A 9,779-nucleotide genomic window follows, 5' to 3' on the forward strand; every position below is an offset into this window, starting at 1 on the left:
GTTGCTACTTTTTAACAACAGGTACAGGCATAATTAATTTGATGTTGGCCAGAAAATAAATCTAAAAATTGTGACCATTCTTCAGTCTTCATTTTAACTATATATTGTATGCTTTTTAAATTGGTCTTTTTTTCAAATGGCCTTTTATATTGGTTAATAAAATGGTCATATTTGAAAACCAAGATTTTTTAAAATATTTTTATTTACCTATCTATAGAGGGGAAGGGAAGGAGAGAGGGAGAGAAATATCAATGTATGGTTGCCTCTGGTGTGTTCCCTGCCGGGAACTGGCCTGCAACCCAGGCATGTGCCCTGACTGGGAATCAAACCTCGATTTTGTGGTTCACAGGCCCACGCTCAATCCACTGAGCTACACCAGCCAGGGCTGAAAACCAAGACTTTTAGATTTAAAAATGTATACCAGTCAAACCAGTTTATCAGCAAAGACAAGATTAGAACTCACCCGTCAATTTATAAAATGTTAGCTGACTCATTACACTGTGATGCTTCTAAGAAAATAACATGATCCCTGGCCAGGTGGCTTAGTTGGTTGGAACAACATCCCATGCACCAGGGTGATGAGAGTTTGATCCCTGGTCAGAGCATATTCCTGGGTTGTGGGTTTGGTTCCTGGTTCAGGCACATGAGCAGGGCAGCTGATCAGTGCTTCTCCCTGATTGAAGCTTCTCTTCCTCTTTCTTGCTCTTTCTCTCTCTCTTTCTCCCTTCCTCTCTTTCTAGAATCAATAAACATATCCTTGGGTGAGGACTTTTAAAAAAGGAACTATAAAAACAAATGAAAAGATGGATTCAGAGATTTTTTTTACCAACGAACCAGAAAGACCTTTTTCAAAAATTATATATTCCTTACGATGAGTGCATATCAAAACCCAGAAGGACTGCATCTTTAGTTTGGCATTTACCAGACCTGAGTAATACCTAAGTTTTGAGGAATAAGGCACAATAGTTGGGCCAATTTAGTCAACCAAAACCTCTAAGTCATTGTTTTTCAAATTTTGGTGTTCACCAGAATCCCCTATGAGCTTATTAAATATACAGAAGCCCTAGCCTTATTATCAGAGATTATGATTCTATCTTAGGTGTAAGTTGGACCCCAGCATCTATCTATTCTTGTCAAATTCCCCAGGTAATTCCGATGCACTCCAAAGTGTGAGAGTCAAACTTGGTTTGGTTTAAACGTGGCACGTTAAGATTTCTAGAATAAAAAAGAAAGATTATTGTCATGTCAGGCTGTGGCCACTAACCTCTTGATTTAAAAGACAGTTGGCAAAGTAATTTCTCAGCTTCCCTTTGCTACTAGAACCCAAGTACGTGGCCTGGACTCTGCCAATCAGATGCACCCACATGGGCTTGGAACTCCAAAGGAAAAAAAGTGAAGAAACAGACATTCTGAGAATCATCTTTTGGGTGTGGTAGTGGAGGTGATCAGACCTTCAACAGCAGCAGAGGTAGCACTTCTGGTACCCAGTCCCAAACACCACTGGTGTGAACCTCTACAGTGGAGACCCCTGATGGGGCATGGAGTGAGTGATGGCGACACCGGTGCTTCACTAGAGGAGCATCATAGTGTAGGGGGACAGATGCCTGATTATACAGCTTCTGGGTCTGCTTAAACTGCTTAAACAATATCAGATATACTGTTTTGTTTGCAACTAAGAGCCCTGACTAGCATAAGGGACTTACACTGTACTAATTAAGAGTATAAACTTTGAAGACGGCAGCCTGGAATCAAATCTTGGCCCTGCTACTAGCTGCAGCAACTTGAGAAAGTTTCTTAACCTATCTCAGCCATAATCTGTCTTAAAAAGGGGGCAATAATACCCAACAGAGTGTTATGAAGTTTTACATGAGATGACACATTTACACAATTAGCACAAAATCTAGGAATAAGTGATGGTTGTCATTATTGTAGAACCCTGGACAACAGCACCACTCATACAACTTCTGTAGATAGACACATTCATTTCTTATGACCTCAGAAAATTCCTGACCCAGCAATTCCACTTCTGGGTATATATCTGAAGGAGCCCAAAACACTAATTTGTAAAGATATATGCATCCTTACATTAATTGCAGTGTTATTACCAAGTGTCGATTAATAGATTAGTGGATAAAGAAGCCGTGGTACATGCATTCAATGGAATATTACTTGGCCATAAAACGGGATGAAATCTTACCATTTGTAACAGCATTGGTGGACCTAGAGGGTACTATGCTAAGTGAAATACATCAGACAGAAAAACACAAACACCATATGATTTCACTTATATGTTGAATCTAAAGAACAAAGCAATCAAACAAAACAGAAACAGGCTCATAGATGCAGAAAATAAACAGATGATTGCCAGGTGGAAGGGAGTTGAGGAGTTGAGTAAAAAAAGGTGAAGGGATTAAGAAGTACAAATTGGTGGTCACAAAATTGCCGTGGTGATGTACAGCACAGCATAGACAACATAGTTGATAATATTGTAACTATGTGTGGTGCTAGATGGGTACTTGAATTATTGACAGGATCACTTTACAAATTACATAATTGTCTAACCACTATGCTGTACACCTGAAACTGATATAAAGTAATATGGAATGTAATTAAAAAATAAATAAATATGTTTAAGGAAAAAAAATTCTATACTTATCAGGACCCTTGGAAGCAAGAGATAGAAACCTAACTCAAACATATCTAAGCAAAAAATGATAATGTATTCACTCGTGCAATGAAAGGTCCACAAGGTAGCCTGGGCTTTAGGTACAACTGGCTCTGGATGCCCAAAATATGTCATTAGCATTCTGTCTCTGTCCCTCAGTCTGCTTTTCTTTGTTTGGACCTAACCATTAGGTGGGCTTTCCAAATAATGAGAAATGTGAATAACAGCACCTCTGAAGTAACATCTTACTAGCTTAGCAACCCAATAAAAATAGAGCTGCCCACTTGTTCACCCCTGAATCAATCATATAGTCAAAAGACATAACATTCAGTGTCCCAGGCTGGCTGTGGCCTCCATTAATGGAGTTCAGGGTGGGTTAAACCTTATCTAGGCCACAGAGATTGAGAATCTGGGAGGACTGTTCCCTAAAAGAAAGTGAAGTGAAGTTGCTACAGTGGGAAACAAGGTAGGACATACCACAAAGGCAAAAACATCTGATGCTTGCTATAGCCCCCATCTTATTTTTTATTCCCACCAACTTTTAAATAAGAATAACAAAATGGGATATCACCCACCTACCTGTCAGTTCACCCCAGGTTTACTAATGTTAGTGTCTGGACATTGCATTCCTCTTTCCCATATGTGTCTTCTGGTTCAGTTCTCATGATTATGAATCTTCGTGTGGAAGGGTGTAGGAAGGAGCATGTACACACTGATCTGCTTCAGAGATGACTTAGCTAGGGCAGGTTCTGCCCAATAAGACAGTATCGCTTGTCCCTACTTACTTGCTTTCTTCAAATCCACTAACATCAAGAGGTATGTTTAATACAAAGTAGTAGAATAAATATAAGTTTATTTACCACATTCTGCTTCAATTTATAAATCACAATACAATCAAAATGATATATTTAGCTTTTCCATTTATAAACAAGACAAGAAAAAAGAAGCAAGGAAAATAAAAAGCAATGAAGAATTGCTAGCTTCAACCCAGTCAATAGCCTGACACTGTCAATTCATGTACCTTGAACAGGTGTTCAATGTCTGAGGCAAACTTTGAGAGAGATTAGCCAAAGTTGGGACTGAAAACCCCCAAATCACAAAACTAAGTAGAAGCAGGAAAGAGAATGGGAGACTCTCAGGTTCATCTCCTGAGCACCTAGAGATCTGGGTCTGAGGAGTGGCCCTCAAAAGACATGTCCACCTGTGATCTCAGCATGTGACCTTACTTCAAATAATGGTCTTTCCAGATGTAATTAAATTAAGAATGTAAAGATGAGATCATCCTCAATTTAGGGTGGGCCTTATATCCAATGATTGGTATCCTTGTAAGAGAAAGGAACAGGCGATTTGAGACACAAAAACACACCCAGAAGAAGGTCATGTGAAGTTGGAGGCAGAGACTGAAGTTCTGTCACCACAAGTCAGAGAACTCTACAGCCACCAGCAGTTGGAATAGACAAGAAAGAATTCTCCCCTAGCCCCTTCAGAGGCAGTGTGGCTCTGTTGACACCTTGGTTTCAGACTTTCCTCCAGAACTGTGAGAAATAAATTCTTTTGTTTTAAGGTACCAAGTTTATGAATGTTTTGTTTGTTTGTTTGTTTGTTTGCTATTTGCAGCAGGATTGGGAAAGTAATATATAACAAGACAGAAACCAAATTCTCCTTCACATCTTCAAGCCCAAGATAGGGCCTGGTGTTAGCAACTTCTACTTAACCATCACCATTAATGGCATGACTGGGCCACTAGATTTGTCAGGTGCTCTTCAGGTTTCTAGTCTCTGCACCATAATACTTACAGCTCTCTAAAGGAAACAAAGTACTGCTACCAAAAGAGGTAATATATTCTGATCAGACAAAAATTTGAAACCAAAAAAGCAACAATCAGTGAAAAGCCTGACATGGAGCAGTTAAAAATTTATTTTTTAAAGTGTTGTCAAATGGCCCTGGCTGGTGTAGCTCAGTGGATTGAGCGCGGGCCTGAGAACCACACGATGGCGGTTCGATTCCCAGTCAGGGCACATGCCTGGGTTGCAGGCCAGTTCCCGGCGGGACACATGAGAGGCAAACATACATTGATGTTTCTCTCCCTCTCTCCTTCCCTTCCCCTCTAGAGATAAATAAATAAAATCTTTAGAAAAATAAAATAAAGTTTTGTCAAATGGAGGTAGTTCTTTAATAACTAGTTGTTTATGATTGGCAATCAAATGTCAACCATAGTGCTGCTGACCTCTGTACATAGCAATTAGATAATTTGTAAATGTATCATTCTAAAGAGCATAGAAGGTGGGGGTGGAGGAGTTCCCTTACATAGGTAACTACTGCTAAATGAGATTTGTTTACGTTGCCTTGCAAAGCAACTGATCTTCAGTGTGGACAATAATGCCATTAATTTTTGCATTAGTAATACAAATTATACTTTGTACAGTGTGAGCTTTAAGTTCTCAACTGTAATGCAGAAAATCTTTGGGAGTCATTTAAATCAACTCAGAATGTATCTATCTTTTTAAAAAGCTAGCAAAGTATTTGGTAGTATAAGAGAAAAGAAATACAAGAAAAAAATTGTCCTAGATTTGGAGAAACATACAGTGTGTCTACCTAGTAAATTGTTTCCTGTTTTAGTTTCTATACCTCAAGGAAAGGCATTATAGACACAAGGGAGGTCTAGAGAAGAACTAAACTGATTAGCTCTTGTCTACAAATATTTATCAGGCTCCACCACGTACGACACACTGATTTAGGGATACAAAAATAACAAAGTCATAGTCCTCAATTTCACAGTCTAATGGAAGAGACAGACACACAAAAACAGTGATAACAAAGTAGTGCAGCAGGCACAAGACAGACATCACAGAAGAGTCGCCAGGCCTCACCTGGTGAGTTGAGAACAAATCAGAGATAGAAGGCAACAAAGAAGTGATAGGGTTGTTGTTCTCTGTATGTTTACAAGTGAGACAGACCAGTTTGAAAGGAAGGAGCAGTGGAAGGGAGAAATGGGGTAGCTAAGAGAAAATGATCTAGCTGAAAGTCTGGAGTTAAAAGACAATGTCTAGCCCTGGCTGGCGTAGCTCAGTGGATTGAGCACTGCTGGCCTGTGAACCAAAGGATCACGGTTTGATTCCCAGTCAGGGCACATGCCTGGGTTGCAGGCCAGTTCCCAGCAGCGGGCACACAAGAGGCAACCATACATTGACATTTCTCTCCCTTTCTCTTTCTCTTCCTCTCTAAAGATAAATAAATAAAATCTTAAAAAAAAGGACAATGTCTACAAGTTGGCCCTAAATAAATAGAGAAGTTCTCTAGAGAAACAGAGAGAGAAGGAAATGAGAGTAGTTATGGGTGTAGATAAACTTTTAGGTAAAGTTCAAAAAGTTAAGGAAGAATATACCCGGCAGACCTATTTTGCTAAGGTACAGATTTTTTTTAACCTTTTGGGTGTTGAGAATCTGATGAAAACTATGGATGTTTCACCTCTGAAAAAGTTTTCTATGGAATTTTAGTTTTCCGAGTTCTAAATCCCAACCATAAACTCCAGGAAGAGAGTCTGCATTCCACTCAAGTGAAACAGGTCATTTGCTGAGAAGAAGAGGTCAGAGGCCAGAAGGTTTGGAGTAAACACTGAAGAGCAAGCAAGAGGGACCTGAATAGAGACATGCAGAAGCAAGGTGAGTTGTCATGTTGATTAGGTTGAGGTATTAAGAGAATTGGAATGCTCATGAGGGAACACAAATGATTAACCCAAATAACATACTGGTGGAAAAGAGATCAAGAGGGAACTGGCAAATTGGGAGAGAGGGCTGCCTGGGTGGAAGGGAAGCCACCTCACATTATGCAAAGATAAGTGCTTGAGAAATTAAAAAACCCTGGCTAGAAGTGAGCACAGCAATTAGCTCCTTGAATCTGTTATAAATTATCTTAACCTATTTTCTCTTCATGGCCCCAGTCTGGCCTCCTTTTCACTTTTTCGCCACTTGTTCTTCTCCCTCCATGTACAATCATGCTCCAGTCTATCCTATACCTAAAAACAAAACAAGAATAACAACAAACTTTCCTTCAAGAACAAGGTCAGAAATGCAATTAGAGCTCATCTGTTATAGAAGGTTCTAAAACAGATACAAATACAAGGAAGGCATTTCAAATCAGTATGTGGGTAGGGAGAGGAAGAGAATAGATTACTCAATAAATGATGTTGAGACTCCTGTGTAGACAAAGAAGGTAAATAGGTTGGACCTCTGTCTCACACTGTAGAGCAAAATAAATTCCAGATAATTTTGATTTTTTAAAGATAAAAAAAGTGAAGCCATAAAAATGCAAAAAATAAATATGCTTTCAAAAGCAAATGAAAGTTTTTTGCAGCATGTGCAGGGAGTCAACAGTGAAGGGAAGAAAACCAAGACTCAATTGAACACTTTGGAACAAAAGGAAGAAATAAACATCCATCCATAACAAAATGAAGAAACAAGAATTCAGAAAAAATACAAAGAGAGGCTTAGGAACTTCTGAGACAACCTCAAGTGTTCTAACATCCCAGTCATTGGGCTGCCAGAAGAAGAGGAAGAGCAAGAAATTGTAAACTTATTTGAACAAATAATAAAGGAGAACTTCCCCAATCTGGCAAAGGAATAGACTTCCAGGAAGTCCAGGAAGCTCAACTAGTCCCAAAGAATTTGGACCCAAGGAGGATCACACCAAGGCACGTCATAATTAAGCTACCCATGACTGAAGATAAGGAGAGAGGGACTTCTGGCCAAGATGGAGGCATAGGTAGACATATTGTGCCTCTTCACACAATCAAAATAAAGACAACCAAAATTTAGAAACAAACAAAAAAAAACAGTATTGACAGAAAATTGAACTGTATGGAAGTCTGACAACCAAGTACTTAAAATAGACACATTCATCCAGACTAGTAGTAGAGGTGGAGTCGGGTGGCCAGGTGGAGAGGGGTAGAGGCAAACAAAAGTGGTGACTAGCGGACCCCCCAGGCATGCAGGCAGCAGCTGCAGATGCCAGGTGCAGGGTGGTAGCGGGTAGACCCAGTGAGGCAGCAGATTGTGGAGGGGCACAGGGCAGAAGGTGGCTGGTGGACCAGGCAGTACCACATTCACATGCTTATAATATAAACTAGGCAAAACTGGGAAGTGAGACAGACTACACAACCCAGGGCTCTAGTGCAGGGAAATAAAGCCTCAAAACACCAATTGAAAACACCTATTGGGGTTGAGGTGCTGGGAGAGACTCCCAGCCTCACAGGAGAGTTCACTGGAGAGACCCACAGGGTCCTAGAATGTGTACAAGTCCACCCACATGGGAATCAGCATCAGAAGGGCCCAATTTGCTTGTGGGAAGTGGGGAAAGTGAGTAAAATCTGGCAGAGAGCAGAGCAAGTGCCATTGTTCCCTCTCTGAGCCCTACCCCACATACAGTGTCACAACCCAGCGACTGGGTTGACCTGCCCTGGTAAACGCCTAAGGCTCCACCCCTCACTACATAACAGGTGTGTCAAGCCAAAAAAAAATGGCCCAAACAAAACAGATCAAAGTTCCACAGCAAATACAACTAAGTGAGGAAGGGGTAGCCAACCTATCAGATGCACAGTTCAAAGCACTGGTGATCAGGATGCTCACAGAACTGGTTGAATTTGGCCACAAATTAGATGAAAAAATGAAGTTTACACTAAGTGAAATAAAGAAAAATGTACGGGGAACCAACAGTGAGGGGAAGGAAACTGGGAATCATATCAATGGTGTGGACCAGAAGGAAGAAAGAAACAGCCAAACAGAAAAGAATGAAGAAACAAGAATTCAAAAAGAAAGGAGGAGAAGCTTAGGAACCTCCAGGACATTTTTAAATGTTCCAAAATCAAATTATAGGGGTACCAGAAGGGGAATAAGAAGAACAACAAGTGGAAAAGTTATTTGAACAAATAATAAAGGAGAACTTCCTCAGTCTAGCAAAGGAAATAGACTTCCAGGAAATCCAGGAAGCTCAGAAAGTCCCAAAGAAGTTGGACCCAAAGAGGAACACACCAAGGCACGTCATAATTAAGCTACCCACAAGTAAAGATAAAGAGAGAATCCTAAAAGCAGCAAGAGGGAAGGAGACAGTTACATACAAAGGAGTGCCCATAAAACCATAAGCTGGTTTCTCAAAAGAAACTGTACAGGTGAGAAGGGGCTGGAAAGAAGTATTCCAAGTTATCAAAGGCAAGGACCTATATCCAAGATTACTCTATTCAGCAAAGCTTTCATTCAGAATGGAAGGGCAGATAAAGTGCTTCCCAGATAAGGTCAATCATCATCATCACCGAGGAGTTCATCATCACCAAGCCCTTATACGAAAAGTTAAAGGGACTTATGCAAGAAAAAGAAGATCAAAACTATGAACAGCAACATGACAACAAACTCACAACTATCAACAACTGAACCTAAAAAACAAAACCAAACACAAACTAAGCTAACAACTAGAACAGGAACAGAATCACAGAAATGGAGATCACCTGGAGGGTTATCAGGGGGGAGTGGTAGGGGGAGAATGGGGGAAAAGTTACAGGAAATAAGAAGCATAATTTGTAGGCATAAAATAGACAGAAGGAGGTTAAGAATAGTATAGGAAATGGAGAAGCCAAAGAACGTATATGTATATCCCTGTGACATGAACTAAGGTTTCAGGAGGCTGCTGGAGTGGGGGGGGGGGGGGGGCAGTGCAGAGCTGAGGGGTTATAAAGGGGTGANGGGGCAGTGCAGAGCTGAGGGGTTATAAAGGGGAGAAAAATGGGACAACTGTAATAGCATAATCAATAAAATATACTTAAAAGATAAAAACAAAAATAAATAAATAAAATGTTTTTTAAAAAGTGAGGGTCACCCTGGTTGGTCAGCTCAGTGGATTGAGTGCAGGCCTGCAAACCACACAATCATGGTTCGATTCCCAGTCAGGGCACACGCCTGGGTTGCAGGCCAGTTCCCAGCAGGGGACTCATGAGAGGCAACCATACATTGATATTTCTCTCCTTTTCTCCTTCCCTTTCCCTCTAAAGATAAATAAATAAAATCTTTAAAAAAATTAAAAAATTTAAAAAAAGTGAGGGACTGGTTAGGTTCATTGTTGCCTACAT

This window comes from Sturnira hondurensis, unplaced genomic scaffold, assembly GCF_014824575.4.
Source record: "Sturnira hondurensis isolate 20B ecotype Veracruz unplaced genomic scaffold, ASM1482457v3 Scaffold0019117, whole genome shotgun sequence".
Lineage (NCBI taxonomy): Eukaryota > Metazoa > Chordata > Mammalia > Chiroptera > Phyllostomidae > Sturnira > Sturnira hondurensis.